At 31.0% G+C, this 22,695-nt stretch overlaps 1 protein-coding gene across 3 annotated transcripts in view; it reads right to left on the minus strand.

The window, feature by feature from the left end:
* LOC143085581 (transient receptor potential-gamma protein-like) overlaps nt 1-22,695 on the minus strand; it is a 151,999-nt gene that overhangs the window by 103,144 nt on the left and 26,160 nt on the right. Inside the window, exon 1 of one of the 3 annotated variants that reach the window (XM_076262032.1) lies at nt 6,724-6,881. The exons of 1 other annotated variant lie outside the window; for it this stretch is intronic. The gene's annotated coding sequence lies outside the window, so the exon portion shown is untranslated. Of the gene's footprint in view, nt 1-4,288; nt 4,754-6,723; nt 6,882-22,695 lie in introns of those variants that run through there. One more of the 3 variants, XM_076262033.1, reaches the window with a different exon arrangement.

Here is a 22,695-nt window from a genome sequence, read left to right on the forward strand (position 1 = left end):
AAAAAAAAAAAACTGTCTAAAATGCTGCAAAATCTAATCTCACACATTTTGTTTTTAGCAGTACAACTCTTCATACCTTGATAAAAGATCATGGATAGAAAGTCTTTTTCAAATTATGTTTCTGAACTTATCCTTCTTTGTGGTAAAAATATTGGGAAATATTATCTTATGTCATTTTTATAAAGCCAAAGTCAAAACGTTTCATAAGTTACATAATATTTACATTTTCTCAAGGTAATTTTTCATGCAGTTGTGAATAAAAACTGGTCAATACTTGAATCATACAGTAGTTGATTTTTCAGTGAATTCACAGTGTAAAATAATTCCAAAATATATCTTATTCTCCAGGATTAATGTTTAACACATTCATTACAATATAATTCTTAATTTTGTATTTTGCTTTTCTAATTTAATAAATTAAGCCATTTATATGCTGTTCTTTTGCTTTAACAGTCCATACCATTCCATAAATCTTTTTTTAGTACTCTTTATTTATCTTTTGGCCTTGCAATCACACCATGAAAATTCATATTCAAAAACCCATTATCTTTTGTACTCACTTCACAAAAAGTTCTTACACCAAAACTCAGTTCCTTGTTCACCTCATACAATTTTGTTACACCCAAAGTATTTTTTGTTTGTCCACTCCATTGAAATAAACCTACTCCAAAATTCCTTTCATGTCCACCTCATAATTTTTAATCATCAATCTCATGGCTTTGTAGCCACCTCATAAAAAGTTCTTACACCTAAACTCATATGTCTATGTATCCACCTCATAAAAGTCCTTCAACTATAACTCATGTCTGTACCATTCAATCAAACTCATGTCTAGTATTTTCCTAATCAACAGACACAAAAAGTAAATTTTGTTCAATAAACCAGGAAAAACAGTGAAACCGAGGCTTATATGAAACTTGTCAAGGGATAAATACACCTTACATTCTTTCAATGCACCAAATATAGTTGAACTATTGCTAATACAATGTAGTATCTGAGTTACAAACTTGACTAAGAGAACATAAGCTTGATCATCAATCCATGAAATGAAGTCAAGGTCAGGTGAAAGCTTTCTAATGTACAAGTAGACATATCATAAGGATCCCAATAAGTACATCAAATATTGTTATCCCTTTACTCATAAATAAGTGAGTATTTCACATGACAAAACAAAACTACAAAAAATGAACATCCTTTTCTTGATGTAGGCCACTATAGGTCACTGTACAGCTTTTATCAATGAGTAAAACTCATACTCTACAGCTATTGGTCAATGTACGGCCTTTATCAATGAGTAAAACTTATACTCTACAGCTATAGGTCACTGTACAGCCTTTATCAATGACTAAAACTCATACTCTACAACTATAGGTCACTGTACAGCCTTTATCAATGAGTAAAACTCATACTCTACAGCTATAGGTCACTGTACAGCCTTTATCAACGAGTAAAACTCATACTCTACAACTATAGGTCACTGTACAGCCTTTATCAATGAGTAAAACTCATACCCTATAGCTGTAGGTCACTGTACAGCCTTTATCAATGAGTAAAACTCATACTCTACAGCTATAGGTCACTGTACAGCCTTTATCAATGACTAAAACTCATACTCTACAGCTATAGGTCACTGTACAGCCTTTATCAATGAGTAAAACTCATACCCTACAGCTATAGGTCACTGTACAGCCTTTATCAATGACTAAAACTCATACTCTACAGCTATAGGTCACTGTACAGCCTTTATCAATGAGTAAAACTCATACCCTACAGCTATAGGTCACTGTACAGCCTTTATCAATGACTAAAACTCATACTCTACAGCTATAGGTCACTGTACAGCCTTTATCAATGAGTAAAACTCATACCCTACAGCTATAGGTCACTGTACAGCCTTTATCAATGACTAAAACTCATACTCTACAGCTATAGGTCACTGTACAGCCTTCATCAATGAGTAAAACTCATACTCTACAGCTATAGGTCACTGTACAGCCTTTATCAATGAGTAAAACTCATACTCTACAGCTATAGGTCACTGTACAGCCTTTATCAATGAGTAAAACTCATACCCTACAGCTATAGGTCACTGTACAGCCTTTATCAATGAGTAAAACTCATACTCTACAGCTATAGGTCACTGTACAGCCTTTATCAATGAGTAAAACTCATACTCTACAGCTATAGGTCACTGTACAGCCTTTATCAATGAGTAAAACTCATACCCTACAGCTATAGGTCACTGTACAGCCTTTATCAATGAGTAAAACTCATACTCTACAGCTATAGGTCACTGTACAGCCTTTATCAATGAGTAAAACTCATACTCTACAGTTATAGGTCACTGTACAGCCTTTATCAATGAGTAAAACTCATACTCTACAGCTATAGGTCACTGTACAGCCTTTATCAATGAGTAAAATTCATACTCTACAACTATAAGTGCATGGTAAAAGATAATTAACTTGTTTCTTTTTATGTTAATCAAAGGCATCCTCTATGAAATTAGGTGGTCATTTATAAGGGATCTTAACCCTGACAAGATGAATCATTTCATCATAAAAAAATCCATAAGTACATACAATTTAGTGTTGAGGTGTCATTTTTATATTATACAGCAAGATTTCTGTAGGAGAATTAGCTCTATACAAACAGGCTACAAGAATAGACAAAACATTATCAGGGCATTATCTCACTAAGGAGACATGATACAAACTGCACCTAGACATTCCAAAGTGAGAAATGTTTACTTCATATGCACTCAAATTGCATCTTTCTTTTGTACATTTCACACAAAATTATCTACAGGTTTAAATATTTACGAGATATCTAAACATCTTTTTTTTTGAATGAAAGATTCAGGCTTTAAAACCATACTTGCGGTTGAAATGTACATCACAGATGCATTTCTATAAAAAAAAAAAAAATTCTGCCTTGAATGAAAGATTGGCTTTAAAACCATACTTGCGGTTGAAATGTACATCACAGATGAATTTCTATAAAACCAGAGTAATCGTATCCATAACTGATGCAAACGCATTTAAGAGACACCAATTAAATGGTATATAGAACTAAGTGCTGTCTGAAAGTGGTGGCAATACATTTTCATCTATTTCATGCATTAACTTTTGATTCTATGGCAGACAAATTTTACTTCAATATTAATGGAGAATTAAGTGTCACTTTAAGATCTAGATTCATAGACTTGGAATTTCAGACAGTCAAATTATATGCTATTTCCAAAAAATTATTTCACAACTATTGGTATTCCATTAAATATCCCAATCTTTCATAAACATATCCGACGTCATTCTTTTTGTGAAACTTCTACATTCATTAAAATCTGTATCAGCTCTGCAGAACTTGTATGCATATAACTAGAGTGTACGTCACATGTATGCTTTTTAAGGTAATAAAGAAACTTCACTAGAAAGTGTTGAAACTTTGTATAAAGTGCAATCAAACATGTACAATATCAGGAAGCAAATTTAAAAATGAAACCGCAGTAAATATTTTGGAGAAAAGATGGAAAATTTTATTAGTGCTTTAACTCCTTAAAACAATGACTGCTCATAGTAATTACGTTATGTTTTAGTTGTTATTGAAGGGTGAGCAAATACTAAAACATTTTGTAAAGTATAGAGAATTTGAATTTACAATGAACTGATGGTTTATAAATTAGGTAATATCTTCTGGTAGGGCTTAAGAAATTTAACTAATTCACCATCATTTTATGCCTTATCACTGATCAAATTTTCTCAACAGACTTTACAAGAGTAATACAATGGGAGCTGATCTTTCTAGAACACCCTTAGATCCCCCCCATTTTTTGTTTGGTGGACTGCTCTAAATTTGCGTGAGAGTATGGCCATATGGATTTGAAATGAACATTTTGCATTTGTGAAAATGTGATAAATGCAACAATTCTCAATAAATGTTTGTATAAACATGACCATATTTGTTTTATGCTGCATTTTATTAATAACATGTTGATCACATTACACTTTCTTTAACAGAATATTGTTCTGGTTCTGTTAACAAACTTAGAAGGATTTTTTGCATTATATTACTTTATTATACAACGCTTACACACATACTTTTCTCTGTTCAATAATTGTGCATGTTCCCTGAATTTTACAATATAAAAACTTAAATACCTGAATAGTTTTATATTAAATCAATAAGATTAAATTGCATATAATATTATTATTACCAGAAAAATAAACATAATAGTTATTCCCATCCATAAAACTATTCTGATATTGAGCAATAAAATGAAGAGACCTACCTTAAAATCGTCAGTAATTTATCATCTGTTGCGTTTTAACAATTCAATACCATCTGATTTTGACGGAGAAAACAGATTGAACCTATATCAACAAAGTTCCTTTTAATCAGCTGTCATTACAATGCTCATACCTAAATAATCATTGTCTATTTCAAATATCTGACGCTTGCCAAAAAAATCATAGGATCGATCAATAAATGATGAAGATACTGATTCGGAGCTGATGCTGAATTCAACAAGTAGACTTTTAGTTACACCGTTACTTTGTAAATTACTTCCTGGACGGACAGATGTTTCCTATGAAGTTTTTCATCCAATATATCATTGATATCAAAAAGTGAACAACTTTGATTATATCAATCTATCAAAAAGCGGCCTGATATCTTCTTGATAGCTCATTTATATGTAAAATATAAAAATCCATCAATGATTAAATTTACACAGTTAACTAATTATCCATAAGTTAATGATCAATGGTTTTGATTACAAGACGGACAACTTCATAGATATGAAGTATAAATCTGATCATTAAAATAATAGAACAATTTTGTTGTAGGAAAAATCACTGCTAATTTATTAATAAGATTTAAAAACGCCAGCTATCTTATGACTGATCAACTTTCTTGTAGCATCAAACAGATCGATAAATGTGAAATACGGACAACAAAACTCCTGTAAGAGATGCATCTTTATCATTCCTTATCATAACGCTAATCCATATTGTTTAATACAAGAAAAATTAATTATGCTTGCCACCAGCTGTTTCTCACATAACATTCTTTTTACTCTGAAGAAATTCTTTGAACTTCAAACTGTTTGCTTTGAAAGCTGCGATGACATTTTAACATGTAAATTAATTGAAAGCTTCTACTGTTTTCTTCAGAAGTTTCTCTAGGCAAGTAAATTGAAAATCACAATAATTGTTTCCTGTTTAGTACACTTTGTTTACATGCAAATAACAATGTTCTATTCCTTTACTTCGTGATAATTTTAATTTTTAAACTTATCATGTACAATCATATTCTAATGTATTAACTACCTAGGAACCAAACGCACAAATCATGAAAAAATTGATCATGTGTATGTATCACGAATAACATATTTTGTTTGAAGGTTTATGTGTTTGCAGCATGGAAATATAATCAATACAAAATAAAAAGATATTGCCGATGAGAAAATTATGCAGATATGGAAATATTAGTCAGTTTTCTCATTTCACATTTCAAGATTATGATTATATTTTGTTACATTTTTGCTAAAAATCCATCCAAACTAATTTTTTATTTTTATGCAATATTTTATTTTAATGAACTGAGAATTTTTGGTCAAATCTTGGTTTAAGTTGGTGAAAGGTGTTTTAATGGGTAAAAATTCCAATTTCAATGACTTATCTCCCTTTTTCATTGTTTTTACATTGCATTCTATACAATTTATATCCAGTTACTGACTTGACAAATAATATTGTACATTCAGGGTACACCATCTGTATTCAATTCAATTTTCCCAGTAAATCAATGGGTTTTTTTTCTTCCGTTTTTCTTCCCCTTCAAAAGTTTTAAGGAAACTGAAAAAAAATGGACTTGGTCTATGAACTGCATGTTAATTTTGCAGGTTATCTCTGACAAGACTTTGTGAACATTTTAAAATGTTAAGTTGATTCTATCTGTTTTTATTTTCAAAATGGTGAGAGGAAATGGCTGAAATTTTTCAAAAGTTTGTAAACAAAATTAAAAGCAACTGCATGATTGTATTTCTTCCTGATTTACATATATGAGTTGTAAAATCATTGGGACACATTTTTCTTTTCAGCTAGAGAAGGACAAACATTATGGTTTTACTAAACAAATTGTAGAGAAATATCACTGCATGCCACTATAGCAGTAGCTCTTGTTCACTTGTAACACTGTTGGTGTTTTTAAACAATACAATGAATAATAGTTCTAAGGAAATTTGTTATAACTGTCACCTCTGTTTTACATCAACGTTCAGAATTATGTAATTTACTGTGATGCATCTTAGCCTGCTTCCCCTCAAGTTATCGCTGCTTTGAAAAGTTTACGCTGCTAATGCGAAAATGCCATATAAGAGGAATAATAAATGATAATTTACTTTAAAAAAAAAGAACTGAACCTGAAAATAATCATTTTATGGAGTTCTTAAATATCTAAACAGTTACCATGAAATTGCTGAATGGTAAGGTAAAAAAAACTTTTCCATTTCAGATGTTGAGTAATGAAAACTTTTTTTCAAGTTTATATCGCTTTCAACTTTAATCAAATTTTTTCATAATGGCTGGGACTACTATAACACAGTGTTATAGAAGTCTCAGATAATGGTAATAATCTTTATAATCTTTATATTTATAGTTAACCCAACTGACTTAAAAAGTTTTAAAACTTTATCAAACAAATAAAGTCAAATTTTATATTTATTACCTTCAAATCAGAGCAGCAAAATTCATAACATCCAAAAATATCCAAAAATCAACGATTCACATTTGATAAGGGGATATGCATTATAACAACCATATGGTCATTTTCTCACAAGCATCTATCAAACAGGTACTGGTATCATAATAACCAAAGGTCCTAAAACTACTTTTACGATTCTTGTTAATCTACTGGTTCCCTGATTCTTGTTAATCTACTGGTTCTCTGTCAGATTAGTCTTTATTGTTTAATATTGATTTACTCAACAGGTTTTAATCATGTCTTAGTAATTATCTATCATTTTTCATCAAGAATTCCCTAGAAGAATCACAATTGTCTCTAGTCATTAGAGGATCAATACATCTTGTTTGTAAATGTATCATATAACATCTTTATACACTTATAATTTGTCGTAGTGAATTGATATTGGAATTATACAATTTGTTTATCTTTGAAAAAAATCTTAGTTTTTTGTTTCAAGAATGATTAAATCATTGTTTAGGGGTCAAATGAACTTTATTTTATATAAATATCATTAGGACTTGTATTCAAATTACAGTCAATAATGCTGGACAAATATAGAATGCTAAATTTTTTTGTACCATATATCATTCAAATTTGATAAATACAGTCTTTTATAATTATAAATTTCAATATTTTAACTATTGTGAGAAGTTTTGGCATTCATCTTTTTGTTGTTATTTTAAAAAAAGTAAGCTGAATAATTGCAATTTCACAAAATGTTTTATGCAAAAATGCTTTAAAATTTTGTATAAGACTTTTCTATTTTTCAAACCAATTTCGAAAATTTCAGTGATATGAACATTGCATTTCTAGGAACACAGATAGCAATGCAAAAAAAATCAAAACTATAAAAACACTTTGAATTAAAAGCAGAATACTGCATTACAATGTGTTGCTCTTCTACTTTATAGCTGTTTTATATAATAGCAATTTTTGTGACCTTCAAACTTTAATGGTGATTTAATTTAAGATTTTAAGGTGTACATGTTTGTATTGTAGTGTGCATGTTACCTTGTTTCATTAATCAATGTTAAGATTTATCTGTTTCTCAGACAGTAAAACAGGAGACATTTAAGATTTGCATGCTTGTTAAGTGTTTTGTAATATTTAATTAATTGGGTTTTTTTTACTGTGATTTTTGTTGTCAATCTTTAACCATTTCTTTATGATTTTCATTAATCAAGATAACAGCTAACCCATAGTAATGTGACTTTCATAGGTCTCCCAATTCTAAGTGTACTATCAGATATTGGGATATAATCTTTATGAAATTTTTCTCTAATACAGTGTCCAGACATTCCTTAGGAGGTGGTACACAGTACTATAAACCTCCTATTCTATGTATATGCTATTGCATATTTATGTTTGCTTTATATGCGTTAATTGTGCTTATTAATAACTTGATAACATTATTTACTTTGCATGATGTGCTTTATGTTTTATGTGTTTTATGTATTGTGCTTGTTAAGAATTGAATGCTTCTTTTTGTAACTTCATTGGGGTGTAAAAGCGTTGACCGAAGTACATTTTGTATGGAGCGCGGAAACAAAACTAAACATGTGTGCACGGTTAACGCTTTGACAACCATATGAAGTTACAAAAAGAAGCATTCAATACTTGTAATTACATTTTTTTAGCAATGATCATGAAAACACGAATTTTATTATTGTTTTATTTAATTCACCTGTGCACTTTATTGTGGGACCACGTATTATCATGAATGAAAAGTTTTATTGAGCAATGCAATTGCTTACGGAATAACAGGTGATGTGCAGTTAGCCAATCAGAATAAGGTATCATAATGAAACATACATCTAATGTAATTATTCTTATATGTATGGCTGATAAAGCTCTACAGAGCTTATGTTGTATTATTAAATGTATAACCAACTTTAAATAAATCTTTTATGCTTTATGCTTATGCTTTATAAACAAGTACCAAATAAATATAGGAATTTTCAAATAAGGTAATAACGGAATAAATTGAAAAGTACCACCTACAAACGGGGAAAGTACCTGTCAACATGAGAGATAATGAAACCCCTGGCATTGTATCGGCAATTATTTATCATTGCAGATTCAAATATGAATAAAAAGACATGCAACCAAGCAATGCTGTTGCGTTTCCTTATATCACAATAATAAATCAGACGCTTTTTTTCCCATTGTTCAACAATTTCAATAATAAAAGCATGTAGGATTTTCTGATTGATAGTAGATACAAAGAGGTAGAGCCAATATCCTCCTAGTAGTTGTTTCACTCACATGGTGAAAATATAATACGTAGTATTCAAATCCTACAGCAAATTGAATATCAGAATAGTACTTTCTCAATATTATTTAAACAATTACATATACTTCTAAAATAATCAAAATTCAATTAAACACTATTTATCACTATATATTGAAGGCATTTTGAAACCAGATTGCAAATTTTCCATTTTGAAGTAGAAAAAAATCAAGGCAAACAATAACCAATTGATTTTAGTACCTAAGTATTGGCTATCAATGTCCATCATTTTTTTAGGAAAAATACTAGACAAGGATATTTTTTACAACAACTACCACTGGACACAAATGTATTGTTAAAAGTTATCAATATCTGACCTTGTCTGACTTGAAGACATTCCAACATATAAAGATGATAATATCATCAAATTTACAATATAAGCCTGACTGACTTTAACAAGATTAAGAGTATATCGTGATAGCTCTGAAAGCCAGCAGACAGTGAAAATAGTTGGTTATATTTCTATATAGATTACGTTTCGGGAATTCTCCTTTAACTCTGAGATGCATAATTCATCGCTTATTTTGTTTATTGTCTACATATATGGAAAAGAAATACAAATACTGAATAAGTATGTTCTTTTCTGATATCATTTGAATCACTTTGTGGTTACATCAGAAAAGATTGATGAAGCTTCCGTGAAAAAAAATTAGGTCAATGGAAATTAATAATCCTCCGACTCAATAAAGGTATTTTCCTACTTTCTATTCATGAGATGATTGGAGTAGATACTTAGACAGATATGGATATTTTCAGTAACATAGAATCGTCAACCGCCACAATTAAATCAGATAAATCATTTTGACGTAAGCAAACAAACAAGTTTGACGTAATATGAAATCTCTAGTATTACTTTAAATAACTGGAAACAACAGCTTATCTTGAAAGTCCTCGTTTATTTCCGATACATATTCCATTATTCTGACATCAGCAGAAATATGATTCAATGATGCAAAATTAGCTGCAAACCCACAGGGAGGTTCTGTCAGAAATTTATGATGTCTCTTAATGGCTAATTCATAGGTGTACAATTTTAGATGCATAATTTTCACATTTGTTTATATTTATTATAAAAGGTCTTGTTGGTTTTAAATTAAACTGTTAAATATTGTGTATTAACCAACCAATATAATATTGGATGATATTTAAAAGAATGATGTCAAATCTTCATAAAAATTATTTTAAAATGACAATTATTACTTACCCAAGGGGAGATAACTTTGTAACATCTTATCAATTGATTTAATTGTCGGAGTGAGTAGTCACTGTCATCGTCCCATACACCAAAGTTTAATACAAATGATCACTTCTTAGTCTTCACACTGGTTATGGCATTTGCAACACATACAACTGATGTATTTGTAAAGGTTACTGGGAAACACGTGTATGTGTTTACTTAAAGCATGTGTGTTCAAATCAAAACATGTTTATGTTTAATTTGATTGGACAAACAATAAGTTATTACATTTGTACCGGTTTCAGTTATATCAATCATGATAACTTTGTGCTAGAATTTTAGCACTAAATTATAAATATTATAGTATATAATTGTCATTTGAGGTTCGCCTATCTGACAGTACAGTTTTGTTTCCCATCCACCCACCCCTTTTAAGACTTCATAGGAATGTACATAGTATGTTATGTAGTAAATCGTTTATATGATACATGTATGTATTACTGTAAAGATTTTTGTCTTCAACTTATTATTGTAGATTGTATTTATATGTGATGGCAGCGGTCGATGACAGCAAATTGGACATTTGTGTTATAATTTGTAATAAAATAAGTTTTCTGTGCTGTCAGGGCGAGCTGATAACCAAATAGCGGTGTTGAGTTTTTACTTTATAAATGCTTTATGTTCGTTTGAAGTATTTAATAAGAACATAATGCTATAGGGTAACAGTATGAATAATGGTGAATATTATTCAAAGTAATTTTTTTTATTTTGTATGAGCTATACTGATGTCAATGTAATATTGTATTCAATGAGGGATGATATTCATCAATATCATTTTATTTTAAATCTAAGCATGAAAATAGATATAAGAAGATGTGGTATAAGTGCCAGTGACAACTCTCCGTCCAAGTGATAATTTGTAATAGTAAACCATCATAGGTCAAAGTAGGGTCTTCAACACAGAGCCTTGGCTCTAACCAAACAGCAAGCTATAAAGGGGCCCAAAAATGACTAGTGTAAAACCATTTAAACGTGAAAACAATCAGTCTAATTGAAAAACATATATATATATACTAAATTTGAAGCTTTTTTTTGCAATCAAACTATCTCATTGCTAATTTTGTGGGTTTTTTTCTTTGATCTTTTTTTTTTTTTTTGACAATTTTTTTATATCATGCTATTTGCTTGAAATAAAAAAATATTGCTAAAACATAAGGGCACACATGCCATTGTAAATGTACATATCAATGAGGTCATAGGCAAAATAGTGATAATCTGTAATAATTGCATGTTAACCTTAGATTACATTCTGTATGAAATTTGTGGTTGCTGTACAATAAAACCAAGAACTATATGCAATCTTCACTTCATGGTTGTGGTATATTTGTTGAATAAAATTATGTAATTGTTTATTTTGCTGTTCATTGCACACTTATCTATTTTGTCATTAAAACAGTGATATACTTTTTACTACTGCATGAGACCATACCACTGCTGATGGCCTTTCAGATTGTGTGGATATATTACATACAAAAGTTAAAGCTTCTCTACTGGTGTGTTTTGAATGATACTGTTTGCCTTCAAATATCTAGGAAATGCATTTTAATATCATTCTATTAAAATAAATTGTAATAATTGTTATGATGATGCCCCTTTTGGTTTTTCTGTTCTCAAATGTTCGATCTTTTGGATGAACAAACTTTTAGTATAGAGAACATCCTTATGTTGTACATATTCCAGAAACACAGTTTGTTTACATTTAAATTTGTATCGTAATTTTTTTCTTTATTCAATGTTTATATTGTATCATCTCACATTCTTCCTTTATTTTATACTGTAATAAATAAATCTATAATAAAGTTCAATTAGGGTTAAACTAATTTCCTGTTGAAGACTTGGTTTTTAGCAGGAAAAGCTAATCCCTTTCAGATCATCGTTTTATCATTTGATTATAGAATTAATGATTTTTGCAATTTGCTATGATCTCAAACATGCAACAGCAATTATAAAAAAATCTAAAATAAGATTCTAAACATTCATGCTTCATTAAGACAGTCGACTCAATAAAGAATCTGTTTCAAACATTAAAATCATCTTCTTTTTATAAAATCGGACAAAAATGCTAGAATGATATCAGAAACAGAAATGCTTCATTACAACTTTTCAGTCACAAGTAAATCTGTGATTGACATTAAAATCCAATTCTTCAATAGATTTTCTGCTACAGCAAAAATCTCCTGATACCTTCAATAAATTACAAGTTTAACTCACGAGACTGTTTCGATGGTTATTTCCGCCTATGATGAATGTTACCAGTATACACTATGTCCCAAAGGACCCTTCATTCTTAAAAAATAAATCGTTATTTAAAAGGACAATATGTTACCATATTTTTATTTCTGTTTTATATTAAACCAAAGTTATTCTGTTTGTCTAACGTATTAAAATACTGCCTGATACATTACATGTACTTTCTAATGACTGGTTTCCGCTATTAATGTAGCTTTTAACAATTAGGGTCAACAGGTAAGAATCAAAGGTGTAAAAAACATCCTTTCAAGGTGAATTGTTCTACTATAATTGCTTCATCACTAAAGTTTTACTATTGGGAAATACTTTCTTAACAATGAAATTGCTAGATTTTTCAGTGAACAAAAAATAGCATTTTAAGATTGTAAAAAGATTTATTTTTGTTCTATTTACCGAAATTACTTCAGAGCAATTTTGATTCTATGATCTTCATTCCAAAAAAATTGATATTTACAATATAATTTCTTACAATCTCTTCTTTAATAAATCACTGTAGTTAGTAGAGTGACTCTTATAACTATATCATATCTGAAAGCTTAAACAAGTCACAATTTCAAACGTTTCTTAGAACATCTTGCAAACTAAACCTTCAACTATCTTGATTGTAAGGCTTAAAAATAAAATGAGCGGTATGGTGCATGTATGCAATTGGTTACCAACATTAATAAATAAATAGATAAAAAAGAAAGACGTCTAGGAGGTAAAATTAAAGTTCTTCAACTCTTCAAGTGTAAAGAAAGCTTTTTGTCATTGAAATAAACACTAAGTTAACATATCACTGTGCATTTTTATAATTTTCAAACAGCTTCTTGTTAGCAGCAACCCTCTATCAAGGAAATCATGATACAAAATGGAAACTCTCAATATATACTCTCATATGCCAGCACTACTTGATAAACGCTACATAGAAATGAGAAGTTCACAATTGGGAAGCTGAAATCATCTCTATAATGTCATGAAGTTTTGTTCACAACAGACCCTCATTGTCAATTGTTAGATGTGAGATATGAGGCAGATCTAAATGTATTTGTTGCATCCGTTATATCGAGTTCCATGGGATAGATGCGTTCAGCAGTCACCAAACTTTGAATTATTTAGTGAGAGGAAATCATTTTTATCAGGGAGTGTGAATTGAAAGGATAATGCTAGCTTCTGTCCTTAGAAGCTCCTGTATGAATTTTAACTCATATGAATAAAGGAAAAATCAGAAGAATTCAAACATAACAAATAATGTTGTCAATAAAGAAATAAAATATCTTGATAATGTCAGTTTCAGAAAAAAAAATTGGTAAAAGCAAAGTGTTTTATTTTTTTTACAAAGCATGATGTATCCCTCTCTAATAAAACATTACTTGAATCTAAGTTGGGATTACTTGTGCAAAGGTAGCACAGAGCTACTTTAAATAAAAATAGTTTTCCAATTCATAATTTTCAGTTTCGCATGGTTTATTTCATGGAAATTTGTGAAAGTGTGACTCCGAATACATGTAGCATATTTTTTTTCTGTTTACATTAAAATATTGATTTGCTGTCAATTTCTATTTGATTTAGAGAATACTAAATTTTCTAAAAATGGTAAATCAATCTTTTTAAAAAGACATTTGTAGGCAGAAATTCTCAAATAACAAAAGTCAGAACAAAAAAGACATTTGAAGGCAAACATTATTATCTATAAAGAAAAAATGTAACAATTGGTGGATTTGCAGTAAAATTTAGATTAAATATCTCCCTTAGGGATATATTAGTAAATAGTTATCTCCCCTAGTTAAATCAGAAATTCCTTATCACATTAATGATTTGAAATTTCTAAATTACAAAGAATAAGATAAGGTGTTGTATAAAAAAGAAGTGAACATGAAAATGATAATTGACTAGAAATCAGTTGACTATAAGTATAACATGTATTTCTCTAATTTTTGTGCTATTTTCACATTTCTTGATCTGTGTGAGAAAACTATTTCTCCCTACTAGTGAAATATCTGTTCTCGGCAAGTGATTAGTCGAAATTTGATTATGACGTCAAAATTTATTGTTTTCTTCTGAATTTTCCTATCGTGACGTCATGAAAAAAGGTGACCTTGCCTGATGACATTGCATATAAATAACACAAGTTTCTGAAAATCTTTGAAAAAGAATGATAAAAATCATCAGAGAAACAGATTCTGACACTATAACTCGTGTATTACGAGATTTCTCCACTCTCGACAGTTAAATTTTAATTATTTAAAAAGCTCGGCAAGCCTAGCGCTTTAAACAATAAAATTTAACTGTCTCAAGTGGAGAAATATCGAAATACACTTGTTGCAGTGTAGGAATCTATATTTCCCCTTCAAGCCTAGTAGTATAAGGGTTTTGATTGCATTTGATGCAATCTTTACTCATAAAGAATTTTTTATGATATATCTGTACTATTAAACGAAAAGACCTCATTTTGTGTCGCTTCTCCTCCTTCCCCAATAAATTAATAATCATGCCTATATGTCCTATAGGTACCATGCACATAGGCATTTACATTCATTCTTACGATATATCAAACTTTCAAGAGGTGGAAAAGGGTTATTTTTGTGCAACATGTTTTACCACTTTTTATTTTACGTACAGCGGTGAAAAAGGTTAGTTATTCACAGTGTTTCTTTAAATCGATAAAAAGATCAACATGCAAGAAATATTTAATTGTTCCTTCATCAAGAAATGGCAATTTTATTTCGCATTCTTCCGTTGAAATACACCCCCTCCCCTTTACTCCCCTCTCTAAAAATAATTTTCATAATTACTGGGGGACAGGACAATTATTTGCGTTATTCTGCATGTACATCATGATTATAATCCTATAATGTATAGACTCTCTATATAATATAGCAGTGATCACCATGTAGAAGAAACTTACAAATTGATAGTTAATAGAAAGTACACTTTATTTATATTATATGTGTGTTCATTGTATCCAGAAACGTGAAAAAATCATGGAATTTATAAGAAAGCAAAAAAATAACTGACTTTGGAAAAACGAAGGCGCTCAGGGCTTAAAATAATTGGCCTGTCTCCAAGTGTCTATGACTCAGTTTGATACCTTTTCTGAAATTCTCCAAACATAATTTTTTTTACAAAAATTCATCTGACAACAGTTTACATACTTTCAACCAAGCTCTACATACCTGCAATTTTGCGGGTGTGTTCTAGTGTCTATTCATTAATATTCCTACATTTCTAGTTTTTTAAGCTTATCTTGAAACTTCTGAGTTTCACAATTTTTATTACATTCCAAAATTACATTGGATATCATCAGCATGAATAAGGCTGATCTCTCTTTTGAATTATTTCTCATTTTTTGTTCCTGGATCTTTTGTGACTTACTGTGCAGTATAGGTTTGAAGGTTGTGAATTGACCCGTGGTTGTTTACTTCCTTATTCAATGGTCTCTGGTGGATAGTTGTCTGATTGGCAATCATACCAAATCTCTTATATTAAAGATAGGAACCATAACTATTCTGAGCAAAAACATAAGCATTATACCATTGAAAATGATTTTCAAACTGTGTCTAACATGTTTAAAAGTGCATTTAACTATTAATACCAAAATGTTACTTCAAACAAAATAAATTTCAAAATAGAATATCTTCAACAGTACATATCACTTAATCACAGTTTATTCTTCAATTTTTTGGTTTATGTAATTTCAATCTGTTCAAAACATTTAAACAAAATAGAATAAAAAGACAAAAATATTTCATTTTTATCATCTCACATCAAAGACAAAACCTAAAGCACCTCTGTCATTCAAAATATAAACCATAAACATTTCTGCTAGCCAATAACCAATTCTTCAAACTTGGCACACATTGATTAAAGCTATACAACCTTCATTTCCTATTGTCGAAGCCTTTCAAATTACCCAACATGCACAGCTGCATTAAAATACATCAAGTGAGGCCATTCTATAAGATTTGTGGATGAAAATCAATCAGAAACACCAATTTCGCATATAAATTTATATGGTTTGATTTGAAGGAAATGGTAAAATGACATTATCCAAGTCTTTTCTATGATATATATCTTGAAAATCTTCATTTTGTTAAGTTTTGTGAAGTGACTTGCTATTAAGGTTAATGGGAAAATTTAATCAGATTTTTTAAGAGGATGCAATAGTCTTGGTATTATTGACAGTTAAACTTTGAAAAAACAGGAAGTAAAAAAAGATGCTTCAATACACTTAGTAAATTGTCTGTGTTTTATTTTAATATTAAGGTTGCAGACTTTAGAAAAAAAAATCTATTAAGTCTCTTAAATGTGGCACTCTTTTTATGTTGGCTTTCAAATACAGAACAAAGCACAGACTGCAACTAAATGAGGATTTTTGTTTCATAATTTAAGCTGATTTCCTTTAGATACAATAATATATTTGTCATCTATGCAGTTGGATAAAGAATGTTTTTACAGAAAAGGGGAAATGTCAGTATATTGAACACCAACAGGAATTTAATGGCATCAAGGAAAAGGGAAAAATACTATAAATCTGCTTCTTTACTATCAGTGAAAAAAGATAAATAAAATATGAATGAAGAGAGATGATATTTGGTTATGGGCCATGAGACAGCAACCCAACTGCACTACAAACAAAAACAACATTTAGAGGTCAACAATTCAACTCACCAAAAGACATCTAGAGGTCAACAACTTTATTCACCAAAAGACATAGAGAGGTCAACAACTTTACACACCAAAAGACATAGAGAGGTCAACAACTTTACACACCAAAAGACATCTAGAGGTCAACAACTTTATTCACCAAAAGACATAGAGAGGTCAACAACTTTACTCACCAAAAGACATAGAGAGGTCAACAACTTTACTCACCAAAAGACATGTAGAGGTCAACAATTTTACTCACCAAAAGACATTTAGAGGTCAACAACTTTACTCACCAAAAGACAGAGAGGTCAACAAATTTACTCACCAAAAGACATCTAGAGGTCAACAACTTTACTCACCAAAAGACATCTAGAGGTCAACAACTTTATTCACCAAAAGACATCTAGAGGACAACAACTTTACACACCAAAAGACATCTAGAGGTCAACAACTTTACACACCAAAAGACATCTAGAGGACAACAACTTTACACACCAAAAGACATCTAGAGGTCAACAACTTTACTCACCAAAAGACATCTAGAGGACAACAACTTTACTCACCAAAAGACATCTAATGGTCAACAACTTTACTCACCAAAAGACATCTAGAGGACAACAACTTTACTCACCAAAAGACATCTAGAGGACAGCAACTTTACACACCAAAAGACATCTAGAGGTCAACAACTTCACACACCAAAAGAGATCTAGAGGTCAACAACTTTACACACCAAAAGACATCTAGAGGTCAACAACTTTACTCACCAAAAGACATCTACAGGTCAACAACTTTACTCACCAAAAGACATCTAGAGGTCAACAACTTTACACACCAAAAGACATCTAGAGGTCAACAACTTTACTCACCAAAAGACATCTACAGGTCAACAACTTTACACACCAAAAGACATCTAGAGGTCAACAACTTTACTCACCTTAAGACATCTAGAGGACAACAACTTTACACACCAAAAGACATCTAGAGGTCAACAACTTTACACACCAAAAGACATCTAGAGGTCAACAACTTTACACACCAAAAGACATCTACAGGTCAACAACTTTACTCACCAAAAGACATCTACAGGTCAACAACTTTACACACCAAAAGACATCTAGAGGTCAACAACTTTACACACCAAAAGACATCTAGAGGTCAACAACTTTACACACCAAAAGACATCTAGAGGTCAACAACTTTACTCACCAAAAGACATCTAGAGGTCAACAACTTACACACCAAAAGACATCTACAGGTCAACAACTTTACTCACCAAAAGACATCTAGAGGACAACAACTTTACACACCAAAAGACATCTAGAGGTCAACAACTTTACACACCAAAAGACATCTAGAGGTCAACAACTTTACACACCAAAAGACATCTAGAGGTCAACAACTTTACTCACCAAAAGACATCTACAGGTCAACAACTTTACACACCAAAAGACATCTAGAGGTCAACAACTTTACACACCAAAAGACATCTAGAGGTCAACAACTTTACACACCAAAAGACATCTAGAGGTCAACAACTTTACACACCAAAAGACATCTAGAGGTCAACAACTTTACTCACCAAAAGACATCTAGAGGTCAACAACTTTACACACCAAAAGATACTAGAGGTCAACAACTTTACTCACAAAAAGACATCTACAGGTCAACAACTTTACACACCAAAAGACATCTAGAGGTCAACAACTTTACACACCAAAAGACATCTAGAGGTCAACAACTTTACACACCAAAAGACATCATCAGAAAAAACAAAACACAACTTACCAAGACATCTAGAGGTCAACAACTCTACTTACCAATAAACAACTTGAGGTAATCAAAACTATCAATAATGTTTCTAATCAAAGGACATCTAGAGAGCAACATGACTTCTGACCAAAAGACATGTAGATACAATGTATGAACAACAGCAATAGATATGTTTTCTTATCAATTGATAAATCTTGAAATCAGGAATATTGTCAACAAATAAACACAGAATATGAATAATGTGCCATCTATATCAAATTATCCACAGAAGACTTTATATGACTATATGAGGATGGACAACTCTTCAAATCTCCTCAAGGGAAATATATATTGTATTCCACTTCTTTCTTCTTCAAGAATTGAATAGGATATTCAGATTCATATAATTTCTAATATTTCCATGATATTATCATTGTATGGCATTAATAGCTGACCTTGACATTAAATAAAAATAAAAGCTTGGGAAAGTACAGACCCTAGGAATTTATCAAAATATGTATAAACTCTAACCCGAATAATTCAGTCGTTATATTCCGCTGATCTACGAAGGCTACATTAACGCCTGAACGTCTTCCTCGATCAAGACCGTCAACTGGAAAATTCACACCGTTTTGCAATATGGGAATTTTGATTTAAATTGGCAGCTAAAGAAGGAGGAGTTCTGGATGTTAATTGATGATAAATGATGTAAACTGATGTTAATTGATGTTAATTAATTATTATCGGATTTGTGTTAATTGAACACACGTGTTTGGTAAGACAATTTCAAGAGAGTTGCGCAGACTCATATCCTGATCGCCGCTGATTGGCTCTCTCTCTCTCACAGAGAGCAGGCGACGCGGCCAATGATCATAAAGAGTTCAAGCCCTCGTGTGGGAGAAAATCGGACACGGAAAGGGCTTGAATTATTCGAGTTATATAAACTCTAATTTAATTCTTTAAATTTCCATTAATCATTCGTAACGTGGAATTTTCAACAAGAAAAAATTTGTTATGTGCCTGAAATCAGCTTCAACAAGATATTAACAAGGATTTTACTAAAAACATTTAAAGGTCAAACACATTGCATGAGGTAATCACAATGGGCATGTTTAAATAAGATATATTTTTGTTTCATGTCACATGCAATATAAACAAGTGAAACTGCGAGCTACTGCTCACTGATGATACCCCCGCCGCAAGTGGATAATATTAATAGTGTAAAAATATGCAAGTGTTCGGTAAACAGGAAGTTGTCGAGTGATGAATCTGAAAACGCATCACACGGTATAGCTGACTTGTATAAATCCTAAAACCAAATTTCAGAAATCCTTGTATTGTAGTTCCTGAGAAAAATGTGACGAAAATTTTCAACTTGGCTATCATGTGTAAAATCATACAAGTGTTCGGTAAACAGGAAGTTGTCAAGTGATCAATCTGAAAACGCATCACACGGTATAGCTGACTTAGGTAAACCCTGAAACCAAATTTCAGAAATCCTTGTATTGTAGTTCCTGAGAAAAATGCGACGAAAAATATTCATGGGACTGACGGACTGACGGACTGACGGACAGACGGAAGGACAGACAGAGGTAAAACAGTATACCCCCCTTTTTTAAAGTGGGGGTATAAAAAGAAGATGTGGTATGATTTCAAAATGAGACAACTCTCCACAAGAGACCAAATGACACGGAAATTAACAACTAAAGGTCACTGTATGGCCTTTAACAATGAGCAAAGTTCAAACAGCATAGTCAGCTATAAAAGGCCCCTAAATGACAAACGTAAACCAATTCAAACCAGAAAACTAACAACCTAATCAATGTTAAAAATGAACAAAAAATAATATATAACACAGCAACATATGACAACAACTGGTTACCAATTATATATTCATTTAAAATTACATACATTGAAATAATACATTTGATCTCCATCTCCACTTACTCTAATTTGACACCACGGATGTAAATTAATTAGATCTAGATAAAATTATAACAAAATTGAATATATCCTAGAAGATTGTGAGAGAAAAAAATCTTTGTTGTAAAATTATATCATTGAAGCCAAGTCTGGAACTAAATCTTTATTGAATAACGGATAAAAAGATAAAATCTTTATATTAACTCTAACCTTTCAATTTTTTTATTACTAAATAACTTAAATAATAGCAAATGTATTGATGAGCAACAACACTTTGGATTAGCCATAAAATTAAAATTTCCAATTTCCCGACTTAAAACAGTATTTGCTCAAGTTAATTACATCATTCTATTAACTAATTTGAAAATGACGTTTCCAGACTATGGCTCATCATGCTTTCAACTAAACATTATCAGGATTTTGACCCAAATAATATTACATTTCATGCTCCTTTTTATAATATTATCGATTCTGCTTGAAGCTATTAAAATAGGTGATTAGTGGAAGCTTAAGTGCTTTGATAGTTGTCAATTGAAGTGAACTTGTAAACACAAGTGTCATTTAAGTCATGTTAAGATACCATCATACCAATCAACATGGAGTAATTGAAGTTTTGTGTCTCTTGTACGACCTTCCACAGAAGGAAACTGATATATTTTCTTACTGTCCACAAATAAGATGTGGACAAGAGCTGGAGGACATGTTAGCATTAACTATAGGAAAAAACAATTTAGTGCACTGAAGTCTAAAGCTGTAATGTGATCTTAAATCAACCCTTACATAAAAGCTTTTTTCTGGCCACTACTTTGTACGGGAATCAATGTCAACAATCGAGGACAAACTCTAAGTCTACTATTTCTTTCTTTTGAGACTAATCGTCTCCCATATTCTGCTTCATTACAATTTCAATGTAGTAATGCAATATGGGTAAAAATATCAAGTAAACATTCATATAATTTTTTTTTTTAAAAGCAATGTGATTGGTTGCATATATATTATTTAGAAATATCTCTAGAACTTCCACAATTCTTGTTCAATTTTGAAGAAAAGAAGCCATAGATGTAAACCATATATATATCTAAGAAACAGCATCAGGAACAACAAATAATAGAATGCGTCTGAGGATAAAAACGCCCCTGCTCAAGCTTCAATTAGATGAAAATGGGACGAAGGGATGGAGATATGGAAGAATGGAAAAGACAGAAGGACAGAAAAATGGAAGGACAATCAAAAATAACACTTAATGCCACCATCTTACGGTGAGACATAAAAACCTAACCATACACTGGAGGTCAATATACAGTATTCACCAATAGATTATATTTCTATTACATTTCTAAAATATTTCTGTAAAATTATGTGCAACCATGGCCAGTACAATCCTTTAACGTTGACAACACACACTGGGCTATCATATACATTCAAAATTGTAACAAGAGTGCACACACTGAAATGTCTCGCCTTCTTTACTAATCATTGATATTATGTTGATAGTCCTAAGTATAAAGCTTTATTACAACTGTCACATAAACTTAACATTAACCAAAATAGCTAAACAAAGACCAATGAACAATGAAAATGAGGTCAAGGTCAGATGAACCATGCCAGGCAGACATGTACAGCTAAAAATGCTTCCATACAACAAATATAGTTGACCTATTACTTATAGTTTAAGAAAAATAGACCAAAACACAAAAACTTAACACTGTGCAATGAACCATGCAATTAAGGTCATGGTCAAATAAAACCTGCGGGACTGACATACAGATCATAATATATTTCCATACACCAAATATAGTTAACCTTTGGCATATAATATTAGATAAAAAGACCAAAACTTAAAAACTTAACTTTAACCACTGAACCATGAAAA

The sequence above is a fragment of the Mytilus galloprovincialis genome, chromosome 8 (assembly GCF_965363235.1).
Source record: "Mytilus galloprovincialis chromosome 8, xbMytGall1.hap1.1, whole genome shotgun sequence".
NCBI lineage: Eukaryota > Metazoa > Mollusca > Bivalvia > Mytilida > Mytilidae > Mytilus > Mytilus galloprovincialis.